Here is a 22,090-nt window from a genome sequence, read left to right on the forward strand (position 1 = left end):
GGACTTATTATAAATCTTTTTTTGTATGCAGAAGCTTGTTTGGGTGTGTTTCGAATAATTAAATTTGAATAAGCCAATACTTTCAAGATTCTAAAATTCAATAAATAGCAAAAAGTCAATTAGGCATAAAATTAGAAATCTCTCCAAGGTCTAAGTTTTTTTTTTCGTATACAAATAATTCAAAGAGATCGTGTTATATAAAAGGTTAAAAAGGAGTTACTTTGATAGAAGCCCGAGGGGACAAATATTATTCGTATGCAAAAGCTTGTTTGGGCGTGTTCTGAATAATTTAATTTGAATAATTCACATAAGATCGCATTATATAAAGAAAAAATTTTAATGAAGGTTAAAAGTAATTATTTTGGGAGGGAGAAAAATGGTTTTTTTAATATGATCTAAATTTAAATAATTGTATATTAATATTAAACTATAGGGGTATTTTTTATATAGGCAGGTATGGCGACATCCTTTATAATCTTTAGTATCAACTCCACAATAAATAAAAATGTATTTTTGGGGCGTAAATAATATCAATTTTTTGAGTATTTAAAGACCAGAGTCTCGTTACTTTCTTCATTCGAAAATTTTATAGACGCTCTCTTTCGCTTTACAAGCTCTTAAACACTTGTAAGTAATGTCTATTTTAATTCCTTGCGGTCGCTCGATGATATGGAGGGTGAATAGAAAGCTCTATGACAATCCTGATTTAAAGGATTTTACTTGGGATGATTTATTTAGAGATGTTTGGGATAAAAATACTTTAACGGACGCTCAGAAAAGGAACATTTGGCGTAGGGTGCCAGGGGCATACAATGCCTCTTTCCTAGTGTTTACGATTCAAGACGTCTATAATCACCATTATAGACCTGACGCGAATTTACTCCACGCTCTCGTTAAAGGTTGTTCCAATTACACGGACCATATGTTTTTTAAAGTCGAAAACGATGGTATCTTTACTAGCTGGTGGTTTAGCCCCAACGCGGACAAATGTTGCTTTTCAAACCCATTTTGCATACAGGAGCAAAAAGAACGCGATAGAATAGAAAGCTACGAAATACAATACGATATGGCAGTTGATAGGGGTATTTTTTATATAGGCAGGTATGGCACATCCTTTATAATCTTTAGTATCAACTCCACAATAAATAAAAATGTATTTTTGGGGCGTAAATAATATCAATTTTTTGAGTATTTAAAGACCAGAGTCTCGTTACTTTCTTCATTCGAAAATTTTCTAGACGCTCTCTTTCGCTTTACAAGCTCTTAAACACTTGTAAGTAATGTCTATTTTAATTCCTTGCGGTCGCTCGATGATATGGAGGGTGAATAGAAAGCTCTATGACAATCCTGATTTAAAGGATTTTACTTGGGATGATTTATTTAGAGATGTTTGGGATAAAAATACTTTAACGGACGCTCAGAAAAGGAACATTTGGCGTAGGGTGCCAGGGGCATACAATGCCTCTTTCCTAGTGTTTACGATTCAAGACGTCTATAATCACCATTATAGACCTGACGCGAATTTACTCCACGCTCTCGTTAGAGGTTGTTCCAATTACACGGACCATATGTTTTTTAAAGTCGAAAACGATGGTATCTTTACTAGCTGGTGGTTTAGCCCCAACGCGGACAAATGTTGCTTTTCAAACCCATTTTGCATACAGGAGCAAAAAGAACGCGATAGAATAGAAAGCTACGAAATACAATACGATATGGCAGTTGATTATACCTTCAATGCGCTGGAGGATTTATGCTGGTTGAGACTATTTCGCCAACATAGAATCCTGGAAAAACCCCATGTCCAGTTTGCATTGCGTTTAATTTCTAAACACCTTTTTAACTGTCGCGTTTTTGTCAGCGTAACCCAATCTTTTACGACTATAAACAACCCCCAAAACGATAGCCCGGTCCGAATGAGTAGATTTACAGCGTGGATAGTTCCTCCGCAAACCTTTTCTAAAATAGAGTGTCCGTACGGGGCCATACATCACGCTTCGGTGAAATGTGCGGCGCGTTATTGGTATTACGGGGGATATTGTTTTCACGAAGAAACGTTCTATAGACGTGTCTTAGACATGTGTTTTAAACTATGCTTGCTGCAACTCACGAGGATAAATAGACCGTGCCCTAAAGAAAAGACTCACTTTCGACAGTCCTTAGCTAGATGGTATTTAAAGAAAGCCATGTATATAGCGGGCGTAGCTCGCCTATATTGCAATACCACCTGGTGTTTAACATTATCAGACATTATGCAAGGACTGATCGACAGCGACGCGTTACCCTTTTTAGTAACGTTGATTTAAAATAATTGAATGGTCAAGCGACGGTGAAGATTTAAAGCGGCCGGCGAATAAAGACAAACAGTGAGCTCAAGAATTACAATATCAAACTGGTCCTTAGTTTTGCTAATTACCCGAATTATATGTTTTTTAATATTAAGGCTGTTAATCTATTCTGTAGTATATTAGAATAGGGTTATAATTAACTTTGCGTAATTATATATAAGTTCCAGTTTAAATAGTTCAGAAAGTAGCTGCGATAATACAATTGTGGTGAAATTTTTTTTATTAGAAATTCTAATCCGTCTTTGAAGCGCTTTTATTCTCCAAAAAAATGTAAGTAATATATTTGATATAAATATATTTGTATGTATTTCTTTTCAAAACTTTGGTGATAATTTAGGGCTAGCGTCGAGAGCTTTGTGGACGTTATTAAGAAGCAAGGCTCTGCCCTCATGCCCCGTAACGGGCATCTTTATTGTCCACATTGCGAAGGGACATTAAAGGATATGCCCGACTATGGCCAATTAAATTACTATTGCACGACGCGCGACTGTAATTATTTTAGAAAATGCGTTCTCGTGCAGTGTAAACAATATATCAGTTTTGCCACGCGTAGCGACCAGCGGCATTTGCTTAGCACACGGAACTTTTGTTCACTTTGCGGTGAATTTAAGTACCGTGTAAAAGACATATGCCCCTGTTACGAGTGGTCCTGTGATTGAGGGGTAATTCTCAATTGGTACTATTATTCGTTTTAAAAAGTGTAAATTTTTGACTGAATGTTTTTGTGTAAAATTTAGGTTGAGTCTCAACACAAGGATGCAGATGTTTTTATTTTTTGATTAATTTTATATTTTATTTTTTATGTTAATTTTTTTAGTTATTTAATATTTTATTTTTCTATGTTAATTTTTTTAGTTATTTAATATATTTTTTTGTTAGTGATTAAAATACATTAGTTTTAAAATATATTTTTTTGTTAGTGATTAAAATACATTAGTTTTAAAATAAATTATTTATAAAATATGGTTTTATTATTTTAATTATTGTATTTTGACATGCAAATGTATACATTAAAAAAAGGTTCATATTGATTCAAGACGTATTAATTCTTATCTAAATTACCTTGATAACCTCAAAAATAAAATAATCGCACTAAAGTTTACTTTTAAATAAGACAGACCTCAAAAATAAAATAATCGCACTAAAGTTTACTTTTAAATAAGACAGATCTTAATGTCTGGGAGTTTTAAAAAACCTTTAATAATCTCTGAATAGAGGGAACAGGCAAGAGGTCTTTAAAAAACCTGTTCTTATTTTTTAAAGAAATGTTTGGAAATTAGTTTAGCCTAAAGTGTTTAAGAAAGTATTTGATTAAAAATATCTTTTAATAGCTGTCAATTTTTTTCTTATTAAATTTCAACCCGCTTAAAAATTTAAATTAACCAAAAATATTTAATGGAAATTATTATTGTGAAATAAAAAATGGTATAGTACGTTATAAAACGATCTTCCTTTGCTGAATTTTTCCGATATCCCCCCACCTTAAAACTGTCGATTTTCAAAGAAAGACGCCATTTTACAAGAGTAGTAATGCGATAGAATGTAGTGTCTCGTGTGATGATTTCATAAGCGGATAATATTACAGCCATTTATAAATACTGGACGACATAACACAGCTTAACCGTTAGCATTTTCACCCAGCACATTAGAAAACGTTTTAAAAAATCTACAGTTTAAGCAACAAAATAAGCAATTAAAACAAGCCTAATGATTCTCTTTCGGGGAGAAACAACTTGGAACTACACTCCGTAACGAATTGCATTCAATAATTTAAGCGAGGTCAACTTGGTCTAAATTATTTCGATGCTGGAAAAATTAAATATTAACAATGGATTTCATTTAGAAAGCTTTTCACGCTTCAAAATTTGAATTCAGTTCACAATTGGTCAGTTATCTAGGGCAAAATTTAGGTAATACTTCAGGCCTTTTCACGCCAGCGAATGTTTGTAAATTTGTTCTAGTTTAGACCGTGCTGCTGACTCGGGTGTAACAATTTTTTTTCAAATATACTAGTACTTCTTCTGACACTTAGAAGTACAAAAACAACTAAATTCAATTTGATAAAATACGTTCTATGTTAATGGAACATTTGTATTCAATAGGGTTCGTTCGTTAAGGTGTTAAAATTTTATAATAAAAGCATGCATTTTTTTTAAAAAAAAATTAAAAATTGGCAAAGATTTTGCATGACTTTTTTTCCTTCATTACATTTGCAAGTGTATTTGGAACTATCTTGCGCGTTATTTTTTGGCGCAAATTTCCTTCCCCTCTCGTTCGCAAACATCCTTGCATTGTCCGTTTTCACTTAAGACCAATCCCGGGTAACACTCGCATTTATAAGTACTGTTATTGGAAGATTTGGGGCTGCAAACGGTTTTGATGTCGGAACAATTATCATCTCCCTCGATTTCGCATATATCGACGCACTACAAATCGGGATCAGGGATCAAACCAATGGGAAATTGGCAATAATACGTTGCGTTATCAGATTCATTAACGTGACATTCTGCATTAAGATTCTGACATTCAAAAGGTGTTGAAATTTTATAGGAAATGCATGAATTTTTTTCAAAAAAATTTTAAAAATCCCCGGAGATTTTTAAAATTTTAAAAAATTTTAAAATTTCACTATTAGCTCTTCCACCCAATCAATCTCTTGTGAGTAAAGAAGTTTTAAAATAATACAGCTATACATTAGGCGGAGAACGCAGATTGTACATCCCATTCTGCGAGGGGACGAAATTCTTCGAGAGTTTGTGGAGAATTTATCTCCGGCGTCCCCATATTGTATATTGTTTGCTTTATCTCTACAATTAAATCGATAACTGATTGCGATACTAATGATAATTTAGCGAGGACGGATTTGAGGAGTTCAATGGGCCGGAAGAGTTAAGGGACCTTCAGAGAGCTGATACAGGAGCGCAAACACCTATAAGACCTAAGTACAGTCTATTTTTAACTTTCCGAACACTTTAATTTAAACTCTCGTGTTAGTTCAGTGGTTAAATAGATTTAGAAAATTTCATTGGATTGAAAATTGATAAGTTTTTTATCTTTTGTAGTGTCTACAACTGGAGCCAAGGCGCCCAAATTGGGCAATGCCGAGTGCCCAAAATGGGCGACGTTTTGATGTGTTTTTACTGCAACGATGTGAGCCACATCAGGGTGACAGTGTGTAGAAGTAAAACGATCGTATTTTGTAAAAACAATCAATGTACAAGACACGGCTGTATTATTTATAACATCAGGCATGGTGTGTTGTATGTAGTTCAATAGAAAATAAAAAAATTAAAATCGACATAAAAATATTTAATATATAAAGTTTTCTTATTTTAGATTTAAAAATATATTGACCCTGTACATTTTGATTGCAAATACTCAATCTGAGATAAAATAAACACTCAATCTGAGATAAAATAAACACTCAATCTGAGATAAAATAAACACTCAATCTGAGATAAAATAAACACTCAATCTGAGATAAAATAAACACTCAATCTGAGATAAAATAAACCAAAGTTCATCTCTAGCATCGAAGGCGAGATTGAGACGCGAAATATCGTTAACTACATTGTTACTCGAAACATCGTTTATCATAAGTAAATATTAATGAAAGTAAAATGAGGTTGTGTTTTTTTAACCCCTCAAAGGAGGGAGTGTTATAAAAAAGGTCTCTGCGACAGGTAACAAAAAAAATTTTAAAAATAAAAAAAACATGTTTGGGCCTGTAGTCTAAAAAATGGCCCTGAGATTTTCGTATAAAAGCTCGGACATCGGCACTAGATTCTCACAATCGAACCAGCATTGAAAATGAGTAAATATCAAGAGTCCCAGAGTCTACTCAATACGCCACCATCTTCGCCAGACGCTTTTAACACCCCAAGTACTAGTAAGGGAAAGAGAACTATCAGCCAGTTTCTAAAACCCGAGCCCGTCGAAGTCCTAATAAACTCCGACGACGAGACCTTCGTTCAGGAGGTTTTACAAAAACACGTCGTCGGAGTAAACGGCGTTGAGGGGTCCTACCGTCTTAGTAGCGAGGGCCAATATTTTGAGACGGTTCTATTATTATGACCGGTGGAAGTGGCGGTAAATAATATAGTTTTAATTTAGGATTCAGCATGTAACACGTTTTTTATGTTCTTTCTAGACTCTGATCCCACGTCTCGTGACAGTGGGGGGGTTCGGCTCTACCGGTGTCTAGACACTTTTTTTAATGGTGGTGGGTTTTTTATGTAAATATATTTGTTTTTATATATTCTTGTTACTCTGTATTATTTTATTGTAAATATTATTTGGTATTGTTATTAAAAAATCTTTATTCATATAAGAACTCCAGTTAATTTAAGTTAGAACTAGTATTTTATTATACCTCAGGGTTTTTCAAAGGGTATATAAGCTAAAGAAAATCAGTATATTTCATCACAAATTCTTTCTCTAGTATATTTACCAACTCTGAAATAAATAAAAATGTCTAATATTCAATCAAATGAATGGCAAGTTTAAAATATTTCTAACAATTATTTACTAAATCTTGTAAGGGGATAACTTATGTACTGAAGGTGTAGGGTTTATTATTATCTATGAAATATCCCCATATTTATTTCACTATTAGCTCTTCCACCCAATCAATCTCTTTGTGAGTAAAGAAATTTTAAGTTTTAAAATAATACAGCTATACATTAGGCGGGGAACGCAGATTGTACATCCCATTCTGCGAGGGGACGAAATTCTTCGAGAGTTTGTGGAGAATTTATCGCCGGCGTCCTCCTATTGTATATTGTTTGCTTTATCTCTACAATTAAATCTGTAACTGATTGCGATACTAATGATAATTTAGCGAGGACAGATTTGAGGAGTTCAATGGGCCGGAAGAGTTAAGGGACCTTCAGAGAGCTGAGAGAGCTGATACAGGAGCGCAAACACCTATAGGACCTGATACAGGAGCGCAAACACCTATAGGACCTGAGTACAGTCTATTTTTAACTTTCCGAACACTTTAATTTAAACTCTCGTGTTAGTTCAGTGGTTAAATAGATTTAGCTTACGATATATTTCTAGTCCAAGTTGAAGCAATTAGAAAATTTCATTGGATTCAAAATTGATAAGTTTTTTAACTTTTGCAGTGTCTACAACGGGAGCCAAGTCGCCCAAATTGAACATTGCCGAGTGCCCAAAATGGGCGACGTTTTGATGTGTTTTTACTGCAACTATGTGAGCCACATCAGGGTGACAGTATGTAGAAGTAAAACGATCGTATTTTGTAAAAACAATCAATGTACAAGATACGGCTGTATGTAGTTCAATATAAAATAAAAAAATTAAAATCGACTTAAAAAATATTTAATATATAAAGTTTTCTTATTTTGAATCTGAGTTCAAATAAACGAAAGTACATCTCTAGCATCGAAGGCGAGATTGAGACGTGAAATATCGTTAACTACATTGTTAATCGAAACATCGTTTATCATAAGTAAATACCAAGAATCACAGTCTTTGATAAGTACTCCTCCTTCCTCGCCGGACGTTTTTACAAGGCCGAGCACTAGCAAGGGAAAGCGGACTATCAACCAGTTTCTAAAACCCGAACCCGTCGAAGTACTCATTGACTCCGACGACGAAACCTTCGTGCAGGAGGTCCTTCAAAAACACGTCGTCGGGGTAAACGGCATAGAGGGGTCCTATCGTCTAAGAAGCGAGGGTCAATATTTTGAGACCAAAGTGCCAACGCAAAAGGGCGATTATTATATAGACGTTAGCGTCTATAAATTTAAAGACATCAAGGACACCCAAGCTGATAAGCTCTGGGAGTGTTCGCACAAGCGACTCAAAAGAGTCATTTACGCCAAGAACCGGGACGGCGTCAAGCTGCTAAACGCCTTCCACCGTTTGGTGGAAGATATAAAGGGCGACGCGGAGGCCACGCAGCAGCCGCCAAGTAAAGTACGTATCTATTTAACAATGAATTTGCAAAACCAAGTTTTTTCCAATTTTTTTTTCTTTTTTGGTAGAAATTTAAAAAATGAGCAGCAGCAGCAGCGGCAGCGACTCGGAGGGTAGCGATAGGGAAGAAGAACACGCGCAGGTAAACCGGTTCTATTCAATTGAGCGGCAGATAGACAAAACGAGTCGCAAATGGCAATGTAAACAAATCGATTTGCGTATAGCTTTTAAAAATTTGGACGACATTCCAACGAGAGATTTTTTTCGAATTTTTCGAAAAATTCTCGATGAAGTTATAAGCAAATTAGTAACCGATAATCCCAATTATAATAACAATATATAAAAAGAACCTTTTACCCAAGGTTTGTTTTTATAAAAAGTTTTTTCTTTCAAATTCCAGGATACGTTGACGAAAGCGCTGGGCATTTAGCCAGTTAATGTTCACACGAGACTCGGACGGTAGGATATAAACACGCACTAGAGTAGGCACAACATATAATAACTAGCGTTGGGTTCCATAATAATTAGCGTTGGGGTTCAATAATAATTACCGTTGGGATACATATTAAATAGTTTTTCTAGTAAAGATATTTTTCGCAAGCTATATTATTAATGGTATCTAATAATTTTCAGTCTTAAACGAAAACCAATTTTTGGAATTAAATACAACAGGACAAACTGTGTTACAAAGTGGTCAAGATATAATCTGTCGTTTTTTCTATCAAGACGAAATTGCCAGTTTTTCGTCTATTGGTGGCGAAATTCATTACTGTGTAAACAATAACTGCGATAAATTTAAGAAAGCCATTTATAAACAGTACGGAAAGTGTTAATCGAGAATATTGACAGTAGTTACACCGCGGTGGACGATAGTTTTTTTTTGTATAAACTGTAAAACATTTTGTTACAAAGCTCAAAGAGAACAAAGTGAGTGTTTATATTGGGAAACGGAAGACAACCAAATTATTATCTCAGCTCTTTCCGCAAGCAAAAATGAAAGAGATTTCATCATAAAACGTATCCGACATTTTAAAAGTTGATCACGGTTGTAATAATATTGTGCCTTGGTTAGGTACATTGTGTCTAATCGAAATTGAGAAAAATCGTAAAAAATCGGAGATTCAAAAATAAACACAAACTTCTGTCCCGTGAAATTTTAAAAAATAGTTTTGATAACATTATCGTTGAAACGTCTTGGTTTTCTCACTTTGATTCTTGGAGATATCTAAATCAAATTGGTACGGTAAATTGTGGACAGCACGTACCGACTACTACATGTAAATTAGGTCGTGTTCACAAGTATTACAAAAAACAACATTTTCGTTGTCAACATGCGTTCGTTTTTTAGGATACGTTTGTCATGATCAGACGAGTGTTCAACACCACTGTAGTGAAACTGTTATATGAATTAAACCCACCCTTAATCTATAAAACCAAACGCAGAAACAATATTTTTTTTAAACGTTTTACGTTAACTTTTTTAAAACTATTGTATATTGGTGTTACGAGTGAAGCTGTGCGGTGCTTGAAATTTTCTTGGCGTGATTTAAAAACCACCTTGAACACTTTTAAAACTAGATTTTCTGTTTTACCGTTCCCGTGTATTACCGAAGGAATAATTTGGAACAACTTTGACGGTATCGTGTATAACCACAGAAACAAGATATTTTTAAAGGACGCCATCAATTATTCATACGAGGATTTGCAAGATAGTGAACCATCTTTTACCTTTGGTGAAAAAAAATACGTTTTTTCAAAGATGAATCGTGGGTTTGCGAATTTCGGGGGTAACGAAGTTTTTGATATTGAATCACGTTGCAATGTTAATCATCGGTTTGCGAGTAACGTTTGTAACAAACCTTTTGATATTAAATCACAAGCTGCAAACGCGATACCTCGGTTAGGTACATTATGTCTAATGGAAATAGAAGACAATCGTATGAAGTTTGCGGGAAACAATAGAATATCGAAGTATGCTATTGCTCAACTTGTGCGTAGTGAAATGTTAAAAAACTTGTGGGCTAACAACATTGTTAAAGTATCTTGGTGGTGGAATTGGTAGGTGGAAAGATTTGACCTCTATCGACACCAGAGATTGTGGAAGTCACGTCTTGGCTACGGAATGTAAACTAGGAAGTTTACATAAATAATATCCTAATGAACTTTCCAAATGTCAACATTCGAGTCAAGCAGCGTACGTTTAAGGGCATGTGTGTCACGATCAGAGGGTATATACTACTAAGGTGCAACTCGAAATTGATTCTCACTTCGATGGGGAATCTGAATGGTTTCACACTTGGATGAGTGAAGATAATATTCTGCTAGAGTGTCTCACTGCTGGACCGTAGACAATAAGTTCGCGGAGCGAATCATAACTATCACATTATATACTCTTCCGTTTGCGGATTTTCCCTGAATCAAGAATCGTGGAAACCTTTAAAGTCTTTGAAAAGTACCATCGATCGTGAAGTCTTTGTGGTAAATAGCTTAGGGCCTGTGTCGATAGATTTTTGCCCCCGTGCCCCGTACAGGTCATCTTTACTGTCCACACTGTGACTGCACTAGATTCTCACAATCGAAGTAGCAATGAGTCAATACCAAGAATCCAAGTCTATTAAACACTCCGCCATCTCCTCCGGACCTCCCACCCAGCACAAGCCGCGGCCGGCGCACGCTGGACCAGTTCTTAAGACCGGCGCCCCCGGAGGTATTGATAGATTCGTACGACGAGACGTTCGTGCAGGCCGGGTTAAACAAACACGTCGTAGGTGTTAGCGGCATCGAACGGTCGTACCGTCTCCTCGTACTGGTCATCTTTACTGTCCACACTGTGACGGCACGCTGAAAGACGTGCCTGAATACGGGCAATTAAATTATTTCTGTACTAGAGCGACTGTGACCGATTTAGGAGGTGCGTTTTAGAACAATGTAAAAAATATGTCAGATTGTCCACTTTGCGTAATTATGTATTATATATAAGTTCCAATTTAAATAGTACAGATAGTAGTTGCGATAATACAATTGTGGTGAAATATTTTGTTTATTGGGAATTCAATTTAGAAAATGTGTTCTAGTACAGTGTAAAAAATATGTCAGATTTGCCACTTCTAGCGAACATCGGTATCTGCTTGAGGCACGGAACTTTTTTTACTCTTTGCGGTGAATTTAAATATCGTGTAAAAGACATATGCCCTTGTTACGAGTGGTCAAATGATTGACTTTTTTAAATTATCAATCGGTACACTTAAACAATTATGTGTACAATCTTGAGGAAATGGAAAATAATCGCATGATGTACTAGGACTATTTTGTAATCACCCCCGGTAATCACACATTTCGTGTAGTAATCACACATAATTGAGGAATTTGAAAATTTAAAATATAAATTTGTAATAAGTTTAAATGGAGATAAACACTGCATTCGTCGTTATTCACGAAGAATCCAACGGTAATTATGGCATTCACCAAAAAATCACCGGAATTCATTGTAATTCAAACAGGAATCAGCAAGTAATATGCAGCAATAACGGGAAAATCTGTGTAAAGATTATCGAACCCACCTAAACTAATTGTAATCACGGAAATCGACGAAGCCATTCGGTAATCATCGGAATGCACCCAAAAAAAATGATCCTTCTCATATAATAAAAACATTCGGAACAGTTTGAAGAATCACGACGCATTAATTTGATCCGCCAGAGCCTCTTGGACCCATATAGACAGGCTTTTCTACTTAGACTCATATCGATAGGCATTTCTACTTTGACTCAAAAGGAAAGTTTCAAAAGTGTGCCCAGCCTGAACTCCTGGCGAAAAGCTCTAAAATCAACCTTTTGCTCATTTGCCACCATGTCGACCACTTGCACATCGTCCATTCCTGCCCATGGTACAGGAGCTTCTGCAGATGTCCCGGATTCGGCCAGATCAACGAATTCTTCAAGCCCGAATCCATTCCACGTAGAAGTACATGGACCAAAGACTTTGCCAAGCAACACCTCGACAATTTGCTCCAGTATTTCCGTATATGACCCCGGTAAGCTTACAATGATTATGTAATAATTTTACCTTACACAGTCTTTGTATGCTTCAGGTACTTGTACTACTTTCAAGCAGCAGGAAAATCTTGGAAGACACATATTCCGGATCGATTATGCACTGAGGGAGAACCTTATGGAGGAAAAGGAAATGTGGAAAGCCCGACAGTGGAATGCAAATCTTGTAGTTGGGGACTCTCCACGGGACAAGAAGGTCCTTAGCCACTTTCTAGCGATCAAGGAGTATCTGGACGCCGAATTAATAAACAATCCGGAAGTGTCGGTCGTACCTCGAAATTATCAAACGACCTTCTTGAGAGAGTAGTACTTTCCATACAACAACGCCAATAACAGATATTGTTAAGACTTCAGCTTGGTTGCATGACCAAAACAGGTATAATTTACAAACAAGATACATACGTTGCAACAACCCGCAATTTAAAACCGTGCTTGAAGTTGTCAATTTGAAATACGCAGAAATGACAATAGAAGAACTGGTTGTTTACTTTTCAACTTGTACAGTTGTGGTGAAATATTTTTTTTATTAGGAATTCTGATCCGTCTTTGGAGTACTTCAATTCAAAAAATGTAAGTAATATTTTGATATAAATATTTTGTATGTATTTCTTTCATTTCAAAACTTTTGTGATAAATAATTTAGGGCCTGTGTAGATAGCTTTGTGGAGATCATTAAGGAGCAAGGTTATGCCCCCATGCCCCGTAACGGTCATCTTTATTGTCCGCATTGTGAAGGCACACTGAAGGACGTGCCCAACTATGGACAATTGAATTACTTCTGTACAACGCGCGACTGTGACCAATTTAGAAAATGTGTTCTAGTTCAGTGTAAAAAATATGTCAGATTTGCCACTTATAGCGAAAATCGGTATCTGCTTGAGGCACGGAACTTTTTTACTCTTTGCGGTGAATTTAAATATCGTGTAAAAGACATATGCCCTTGTTACGAGTGGTCAAATGATTGACTTTTTTAAATTATCAATCGGTACACTTAAACAATTAGGTGTACAATCTTGAGGAAATCGAAAATAATCGCATGATGTACTAGGACTATTTTGTAATCACCCCCGGTAATCACACATTTCGTGTAGTAATCACACATAATTGAGGAATTTGAAAATTTAAAATATAAATTTGTAATAAGTTTAAATGGAAATAAACACTGCATTCGTCGTTATTCACGAAGAATCCAACGGTAATTATGGCATACACCAAAAAATAACCGGAATTCATTGTAATTCAAACAGGAATCAGCAAGTAATCTGCAGCAATAACGGAAAAATCTGTGTAAAGATTATCGAACCCACCTAATCTAATTGTAATCACGGAAATCGAGTAAGCCATTCGGTAATCATCGGAATACACATAAAAAATAGTCCTTCTCATATAATAAAAACATTCGGAACAATTTGGAGAATCACGACGCATTAATTTGATCCGCCTGAGCCTCTTGGACCCATATAGATAGGCTTTTCTACTTAGACTCATATCGATAGGCATTTCTACTTAGACTCAAAAGGAAAGTTTCAAAAGTGTACCCAACCTGACACTGATGCATTTAAATGTGACAGGATTTACGAAAATGAAAATGAAATTAGCAACACAGGTGATCAGCCATAACGTTGCTATGTGAGTCATGTTTTTCATTTTGAAGAAAAAGCTTCCAGCCGAAGCCCAATAAAGCGCAAACTTTCAAATAGAATTCGACAAGCTGTTTGATTGCCTCAATTCTTCTCGAAAATATGACCCAAAAGAATATCGTCGCGCAATTAGTAACAAATCTAATCATTTGAAATTTTTGAGAGAAAAATTAATTTCGCTCTATGAGCGGAAATTAGACGAGGCCGGCCGGGCCAGTTACACCGAACCCTCCCCCGGGATTAGTAGAGTCAAATGAAATAGCACGCTGGAATTTAGGGCTCAAGGTCAGATGGACAAGCAAGCGCGAATTTGGAATGAGTTTTAAATTTTGGCACGAAAAGTTTTGGCTTGAATTTGTGATAATGTCATGTGGGGGCCATCTTGGATTTTATCAAAATTGGTATAGACAAAACTACTCATAATTATTATATTTTAGGGTGAATACTAATTGTTTATTAGTAATAATATTTTATTTTCCCAAGCTATGTTATTTATACTATCCAATGCTTTTCACTCTTAGACAAAACCATTTTTGGCACGACTTAATATCAGGTAATTTTTGGGTGAATTTTAAATTTTGGCGCGAAAAGTTTTGGATTGAATTTGTGATGACGTCATGGCCACCATCTTGGATTTTATCGAAATCGCTATAGTCCATAGTACTCATATTATAGTCCATAGTACTCGAGTTCATAGTACTCATATTATAGTCCATAGTACTCGAGTTCATAGTACTCATATTATAGTCCATAGTACTCGAGTTCATAGTACTCATATTATAGTCCATAGTACTCGAGTTCATAGTACTCATATTATAGTCCATAGTACTCGAGTTCATAGTACTCATATTATAGTCCATAGTACTCGAGTTCATAGTACTCATATTATAGTCCATAGTACTCGAGTTCATAGTACTCATATTATAATATTTTCAGTCTTAGACAAAACCAATTTTTGGAGTTAATTACCAAGGGACAAACGCTACTACAGAATAGTCAAAGGATAAACTGTCTATACCAACTCCAGTTTCTCAGTTTTGTATTTGCGTAAACTGTAAGAAGTTCTGTTACAATGATCAATGATTTCAAAGTGAGTGTTTTTATTGGGAAACAGACGACAAGCGCAATTATTATATACGCTTCTTCCGCAAATAAAAAACAATGAAAGAAATTTGGTCATACAACCTATCTGACATTTTTAAAATTGATCATGATCGTAAGAATATCGAACCACTGTTTTTGCGCCTCATCTAAATTGTAGACAATCCCCAAAAAATTGCTTGAAGTCGAATTAAAAAATGAACTAATAAATAAACTTCTGTCCCGAGAAATTTTCAAAAATTAGTTCTTGAAAATCATTGTTGAAGCTTCGTGGCATTCACATTTTGATTCCTGGAGAAATTTATGCCAAATTTTTAGAGTAGGTTGTGGACGTCATGTACTGGCCTGTATTCTAAAAAAATGGCCCTGACATTTTGGTATAAAAGCTCGAGCATCGGCATTGGATTTTCACAATCGAACTAGCAACCATGAACTGTCCTGAATCTCAATCTTTATCGCAATCCCTGTTTGATTCGCCACCATCGTCTCCCGGTGCTCGACAAGGATCCAGTAGCGGCCGCCGTACAGTACATCAGTTTTTAAAACCCGAACCGGTAGAAGTACTAATCGACTCCGACGACGAGACCTTCGTCCAGGAGGTTCTTCAGAAACACGTCGTCGGGGTCAACAGGATCGAGGGATCCTATCGCTTAAGAAGCGAGGGACAGTATTTCGAAACGAAAGTACCGACGCGAAAGGGAGACTACTTTATAGACGTTAGCGTCTATAAATTTAAGGACATCAAGGACGCCCAAGCCGATAAGCTCTGGGAGTGTTCCCATAAGCGACTCAAAAGAGTCATTGACGCCAACAACCGGGACAGCGTCAAGCTGCTAAACGCCTTCCACCGTTTGGTGGAAGATATAAAGGGCGACGCGTGTTAAAATCTTCGCTTATATTCACCCAGTGATTTGGAAAAATGATTTCCGCTAAACCGACTTCATAATCACCACTCAAGTTCAACGGCTGATGCAAATAATTTTTAAAACTTGACTGGGTATTATTCGGATATATATCTAGACATGTATTGGACGCTAAAGTTAAAAAAGTCGTCATTCATGACTAACGCTTGTTTGTCAACTAACATCGACTTCTTAGGCTAACGTTATTTTATACACCAAAAAGATTGTCAATGGTTCGGTGGCTTTTCCAGGATTCGAACTCGTCACCTTTTGGTTACCGTAACAGTAAACCCTGCCTTTACCTATCGAGCCATTGACAATCTCGATATTTAGTATATAAGCGCCGTGTTTTAAAAAAAAAGTTATCAGTTGCCTAACCACGCTCTTATGTTTAAACCATTTACGTCATTATCTTCAAAAGAATAGTAATATTTTTACGAAGATGTCTTTCTTTAACGATCCTGGACTCACTCCTGGACTCACGCAACAAACGTTGCGTGAAAAGAGACCAAATTCGATTGTTCCCTCTGTCTCTTTTCAGGCCATATTTTATGTATATATTTTCGTTTTTATATTTTTTGTTATTTTGTATTAATTTTATTGTATATATTATATATTTTATGTTATTAAAAAATCTTTATTCGTATATTTGTATTTTCTTACATATAATTTGTTAATTATGTATAGCTCCGCCTTAATTAACCTAGCCAGTGAAATTATCCCTTTACTTACGCTCCGCCTAATAAGACAAGTAGGAACCAATTAGAAATGCCGCTTAACTCGCTAGTATATTATATATATCATGTACTAGCTATTTAAATATCATTTACTATCGTAACCCGCCCAATATGCAGTGCCTCATTTTCTTTTTTGTTTATGGGTTAATAGTCAACGTCTTGTTAACTCTTTACGAAATTGAGCGCCGAAGTCGGAAGCAATTAGAAACTAAACCCAAACGTCCCTTCACCGATCGCGCTTCCGAGTCAAATAACGATACGGGGTCTGGGTGAACAATGAACTCTTTGAAACATGTTTGTTTATCCCTGCTTGTCGTTGACTACTTTGTAATATATATTTTGTATTTGTTTATTACGCATATCTATACATCTTATAAAAAGTAAATATCTGATGTATTAAAATCTGGGTGTTTTTTTATTAACTTTAGGCCTACAGAGAGAAAAGCTGGTTCGGATTAGCAGGCAAAGGATGACGTCAAGGTTGAATATAGTTTTAGTTTTGGTTTGAGTTAAGAAGCTGATGTCATGGGGGAGGGTTGAAAATAACACGCAGGAGCTCGGGCTAGTCCGGACTTGTCTGGAAAGTTTGGTTTAAGTTTGGTGGATGAGGGTCTGGCGGCCATCTTGGGGTGGCGGCCATCTTGGATCCGTGGCTATCTGTATAGTCCCTACTACTGTCAAGCGGCTTATGTTTTAGGATGCGTATGTCATGAAAACGCGACTATTGAAGCAGTCTTTTACACTGCTATAGTGAAGCTTTTTCATGAGGTATACACCCCTTTATTCGTAAAAGTCAATCGTAGAAACAATATAATGGTAAACGTTGAAATTTTAAAGATTGTTCAATCTCCTTGCGCTAATAGTCAGTGTGAACGAGATCCTTTTTGCAGTCTTTCTTGGTACCATCCACCTGGCAGGCCCACCACCCTTAATAAATAATTTTAATCACTACATTTCCGTAAAACGTTCGGAGAAAAGTTTATATCTAGGGTGGTGAATTTACAAATATCTATTCGCATTCATATCATTGAGAAAAACGACAGTGATGTTCAAAGTTGTTCCTGATTTCTTCAAGACGTTATTGGAAATCTAATATCTTAATGAAATTAATATAGTGTGGTTGAACTTTAAAATATTTAAGATGTTTGGTTTATTGGTATAATCCGCATTGAAATTCCTCTTTGCAGAAGGACCAAACACTTTCTTTAAGATTTTTTTTGCTTTTTATAATAAATCTCTCCATCGTAAAATATACTGTTAATTACATTTAATTCTGCAGATATACATAGTTTAAGTATAACATTTACCCGTGCTTTTGTTTCAATTTTTTTAATTATTCAGAACAGGGTGTTGTTTTAAAAAAATTAATTACATATAGTCAGAAAAATATTAGTGTCGAGAATAATAATGTCCTCGACTTTGTAATTCCAATATTTTTTATTTAAATAAAAATATCCCTATAATGTAGATATTCCTACCACCATATACTCCACGCCGATGTCAGGAGTTGCTCTAATTACACTGATCATATGTTTTTTTAAAGTCCAAAACGACGTTATCTTCACTAACTGGTGGTTTAAGCCCAACGCGGACAAGAACTGGTTCTCAAATTAATTTTGCGTACAGGAACGAATACATTCCAATAGAATATAACCCCCACCAAATACAGTACTTTATGACCGTATGCTTTGGAAGACTTATGCTGGTTACGTTTATTTCAACAGCATAGAATCCTGGACAAATTCAATGTCCAGTTCGTATTGCGTTTGATTTTTTTAACACCTTTTTCACGGTCGCGTTTACGTAAGCTCAACCCCTTCTTTCATAAGTATAAACGACCCCCGGTCCAAATGAGTAGGTTTAGAGCTTGGATAGTAGTGAGTTTTGTATAAAAGTGCGGACATTTCGCAGTAGAATTCATTCAAGACGATCATGTCCGACTGGGAGGATATTCCAAGTTCAACTGAGAAAAAAAGTACTAGATCTAACATGTCGTAGTCCGGAAGTAGCACCGAAGACTTCCAATGGAATACCGAAGAGGACCTTATCCAAAGACAGCATCGAAACTTCTCCTCCAAAATCGACATTGACTCCAGAGAAACTACTCTGTTGACTCCACCGACGAATGCACCTTCGCGGCCGCTAAAGAGGCGGCTCGATTTTTCGAGTCTTTTGAACCGACTGACTCAATGCTACCCGGAAGTGGAGTCCCAAATGTTGAAGAACTGGATAAGATTTTTAAGAGAAAACCAATGGATTTATCTACCATCTATGAAGAAGATACTCCAATTAACCCTAAAATTCCTCGAGTTCTGTCAAGTACAATTAAACTCCCAAGACCGGACGGATGGGCCTTCTGGCCAAAGCTCGCGAGTGTTGAACTTAGCACACTCTTTAGCATTTTATCGAGAGGCTGGAATGATCAACAGAATCCTTGTCATCGGGGATGCTGGACGAGTGGGGAGACTGGTGCAAGAGCTCTTGGCTAAAAGCGTAAAGATTAACCTTCTCCTCATATGCCACCACGTCAACCACCTCCATGTTGTCCACTCCTGCCCTTGGTACCGGAGTTTCTGCCGATGCCCCGGATTCGGGCAAATTAACCAATACTTTAAGCCCGAATCCGTTCCTCGTAGAGGTAACTGGACCAAAGATTTCAGAGAAGTACATCTCGGAAATTTGCTCAACTATTTCCGTATATGGCCAAGGTAAACGTAACTAAACTGTGTTATAAATCATAACTTAACACAGTCTTTTTACCCTTACAGATACCTGTACTATCTTCAAACAGGATCCCAAGTGTGGCAATCATGTATTCCGAATAGATTATGCTCCGATGGAAAAGTTGCAAGAGACGAAGGAGATGTGGAAGGCACGATCCTGGAATGCAACAGTCGTTCTTGGGGACTCGCCGAGGGACAGGAAAGTAGTGCAGCATTTTCTAGCAATCCGGGAATTTCTGGACGAGGAACTAATAAACAACAAGGAGGGAGCAGTAGGAATTCGAAGTTATCCTCTGACTTCCTTGAAAAAGTAGTGCTTTCAATTCCAACTACTCCTATCAGTGACATTGTAAAGACATCTGCGTGGCTTCACGATAATAACAGGTACAACTTACAGACACGTTACATTCGGTCTAGCAAAAATTGATTTGCGCGATTATGGCTGACATGTTTTGACATAAAAGTGCCACTCTTTGTTGCGGACGACATGTGCTAATATACGAAAATATATTAGTGCATGATCAGGAGATGACCCAGCGAGCCATAAAATATTTTATCCTAAAAACTTTATATAAAATATATAACAAACATCCAATGTCAAATCATTTTGATATTGATTTGTACTCAAGACAAATCAGCACTCATGTTGAATATATGAGATGCAATTACGAGCTCTGTTTTTCTCAGGAAATACAGCTTCCAGATGGGAGGCCTGTATTTCTTATCCTACCTCAAAACAAGTTCGTCCACTTCGGTTTTTCACAGAGTAAAGGCAATGGTAGAAATATCTTTATAATAGCGAAAAAAAGATTTTTTATTTAAACGAAATATGTCCCATTGCAATGTTATGAACATTATTTTTTTTTAAAATCTGTAATTAATCTGGTTAGGCGTTATTTAAATCAACACCCTGTTCCAAATAAAAAATAGTTAACATAATAACAAGGGGCAAATGCTAAACTTTTAATTTCGCATATCTCCAGAATAGGATTTAAAAAAGGTAAATAACAGTATATTTTACGTTGGAGAGATTTAGTATAAATACCCCAAGAAATCATAGTTAAGTCACTCATTCCTCACTGAGAGTTTCCCCAGGATCAACGCAATGATTTTCTACCTCATTGCGGTAATAATCAGCGCGAGTAAAATCGTTTTGGCAGTCTTTCTTGGTGCTGTTTTCTTGGTAAGCCCTCTATATAATATTTTAATCACTACGTTTGAGTAAAATGTTCGGAGAAGAATTAATATGGGTTTACAGGTAATCCACATTCATATCAAAGTTTGGGGAAATCTACAGTGACTTCTTGGTGCCTCGTACCCGGATCGGTAAGCCCACAGTCTTGAATGCATTATTTTAATCAGTACATTTGTGTAAAATGTTCGGAGAAAAATAAATATCCAGGACTCTGGGTTTACAGATATCTATTCACAAACATATCATCGAGAAGAAACGCTACTGTTGTTCAGCATTTTCGAGATTTCTTCAGTCATTTTTGGAATAATCCACGTTGAAATTCCTGTTTGAATACACTGTAACTCTACGTATATGGTAAACCAAACTTCTTAATTGTATTAATCTAGTCTATTGTATTCCAAGATAAAAAATCTCGGAACGTGCCTCTTGTCCAAGATAGATTTCTCGGAACGTGCCTCTTCTCCAAGATAAAATTCTCGGAACGTGCCCCTTGTCCAAGATAAAATTCTCGGAACGTGCCCCTTGTCCAAGATAAAATTATCGGAACGTGCCCCTTGTCCAAGATAAAAATCTCGGAACGTGCCCCTTGTCCAAGATAAAAATCTCGGAACGTGCCACTTATCCAAGATAAAATTCTCGGAACGTGCCACTTATCCAAGATAAAATTCTCGGAACGTGCCCCTTGTCCAAGATAAAATTCTCGGAACGTGCCCCTTGTCCAAGATAAAATTCTCGGAACGTGCCCCTTGTCCAAGATAAAATTCTCGGAACGTGCCCCTTGTCCAAGATAAAATTCTCGGAACGTGCCCCTTGTCCAAGATAAAATTCTCGGAACGTGCCCCTTGTCCAAGATAAAATTCTCGGAACGTGCCCCTTGTCCAAGATAAAATTCTCGGAACGTGCCCCTTGTCCAAGATAAAATTCTCGGAACGTGCCCCTTGTCCAAGATAAAATTCTCGGAACGTGCCCCTTGTCCAAGATAAAATTCTCGGAACGTGCCCCTTGTCCAAGATAAAAAATATAGAAACGTGCCCCTTGTCCAAGATAAAATTCTGGAACGTGCCACTTATCCAAGATAAAATTCTCGGAACGTGCCCCTTGTCCAAGATAAAATTCTCGGAACGTGCCCCTTGTCCAAGATAAAATTCTCGGAACGTGGCCCTTGTCCAAGATAGAAAATCTCGGAACGTGCCTCTTGTCCAAGATAAAAATCTCGGAACGTGCCTCTAGTCCAAGATAAAATTCTAGAAACATGCCCCTTGTCCAAGATAAAATTCTCGGAACGTGGCCCTTGTCCAAGATAGAAAATCTTGGAACGTGCCTCTTGTCCAAGATAAAATTCTCGAAACGTGCCCCTTGTCCAAGATAAAATTCTCGAAACGTGCCCCTTGTCCAAGATAAAATTCTCGAAACGTGCCCCTTGTCCTAGATAGAAAATCTCGGAACGTGCCT

General features: G+C 36.6%; 1 protein-coding gene across 16 annotated transcripts in view; it reads right to left on the bottom strand.

The window, feature by feature from the left end:
- The window catches only part of LOC149713162 (uncharacterized), a 44,759-nt gene extending 23,488 nt beyond the window's left edge, over nt 1-21,271 (bottom strand). For 7 of the 16 annotated variants that reach the window (XR_016370755.1, XR_016370771.1, XR_016370757.1 and 4 more), the window contains exon 1: nt 1-21,269. This exon is cut by the window's left edge. The gene's annotated coding sequence lies outside the window, so the exon portion shown is untranslated. The other 9 variants (XR_016370756.1, XR_016370760.1, XR_016370753.1 and 6 more) reach the window with 6 other exon arrangements.
- Nucleotides 21,272-22,090: the final 819 nt, after the last annotated feature.

This window comes from Phalangium opilio, unplaced genomic scaffold, assembly GCF_054372755.1.
Source record: "Phalangium opilio isolate 3A_F unplaced genomic scaffold, DU_Popi_V2 ptg000009l_1, whole genome shotgun sequence".
NCBI lineage: Eukaryota > Metazoa > Arthropoda > Arachnida > Opiliones > Phalangiidae > Phalangium > Phalangium opilio.